The sequence below is a fragment of the Danio aesculapii genome, chromosome 18 (assembly GCF_903798145.1).
Source record: "Danio aesculapii chromosome 18, fDanAes4.1, whole genome shotgun sequence".
NCBI lineage: Eukaryota > Metazoa > Chordata > Actinopteri > Cypriniformes > Danionidae > Danio > Danio aesculapii.
Genome location: NC_079452.1, coordinates 20732742 through 20734434, shown reverse-complemented (window position 1 = coordinate 20734434; position 1693 = coordinate 20732742).

The window sequence follows — 1693 nt, the reverse complement described above, 5'->3', positions numbered from 1 at the left end:
ATTTATTAGGTGAAGTATTTACTAACATGAACAAACAATTAGTAATACATTCATTCATTCAGTTTCCTTCAGCTTAGTCCCTTATTTATCAGGGGTCGCCACGGCGGAATGAACCGCCAACAATTCGGTCATGTGTTTTACACAGCAGATGCCGTTCCAGCTGCAACCTAGTACTGGGAAACACCCATACACACTCGTACACTACGGCCAATTTAGTTAATTCAATTCCCCTATAGCGCATGTGTTTGGACCGTGTGGGAAATCGGAGCATCCGGAGGAAACCCACACCAACACGGGGAAAACATGCAAACTCACTGAAATGCCAACTGGCCCAGCCGGGACTCGAACCAGTGACTTTCTTGCTGTGTGTCGCCCGCATTTACGAACATGAAGAAACAATTAATAATACAATTAATACTGTACTTATTTTTTAAATAGTTAAATAACAGTAGTTCATGTGAACATGCAGTGCATTAACTAATGTTAACAAGCACAACTTTGCATATTAATAATGTGTTAGTAAATGTCAACTGTGGTAATTAAATGCTTTACAAAATTATTCATATTTAGGTTATGTTAGTAAATGAACTAATGGACCATCATTTTGAAGTGTTACCAAAAATAAAATTTAGTGTTCAGGAATATCACATAGTCAAAAATACTGATGTTGCTTTAAAATAAAGCCAGAATTGTACATTTGTGCCTCAGAGAATCAGAAAATTGTTCTGTTAATGAATGAATCGGTTTTTAACTGAATCATTTTAATCAGCGATTCGTTCTTAAAGAGGCGGTACACCCAAAAATAAAAATTCTGTCCGCCTTTATTCATCTTCTATCTGTTTCAAATCTGTCTACATGCCTTGAAGTTAAAGAAAGCGAAAGTTAAACATTATAAAAATGTAATTAAAAATATATATGCTATTATATTGGTTATGCGTGAGTTCAGTGATGTCACACAGTCAAGAATACCAAATATTGAATATACCAAAACTGTATTAAAACAGGGGTCACCAATCTCGGTCCTGGAGGGCCGGTGTCCCTGCAGGGTTTAGCTCCAACTCGCCTCAACACACCTGGATGGGTGTTTCAAGTATACCTCATAAGACCCTGATTAGCTCATTCAGGTGCCGTTGGAGATAAAATCTGCAGGACACCGGCCCTCCAGGAACAAGTTTGGTGACCCCTGCAATAAAACAAACCCAGGGCTTAATATTTGTGTGCCAGAACTGATTCATTTTAAATGAATCATTTGAGTCAGTGATTCAGTGATTCATTTTTAAAGGGACAGTACACCCAACAATAAAAATTTCATCATCCTTTATTCATCTTCTACCTGTTTCAAACCTGTGAGTTTCTTTCTTCTGTTGAAAACTGTGAGAATATATTTTGAAGAATGTTGGAAAAAGGGCAACACGGTGGCTCAGTGGTTAGCACTGTTTCCTTACAGTAAGAAGGTCAGTGGTTCGAGCTCTGTCTAGATCAGTTGGCATTTTTATGTGGAGTTTGCATGTTCTCCCTGTGTTGGAGTGGGTTTCCTCCGGGTGCTTCAGTTTCCCCCACAGTCCAAACACATGCGCTATAGGGGAATTGATTAACTAAATTGGCCATAGTGTGTGTGTGAGAGAATGAGTGTGTATGGGTGTTTTCCAATACTGGGTTGCAGCTGGAAGGGCATCAGCTGTGTAAAACATAT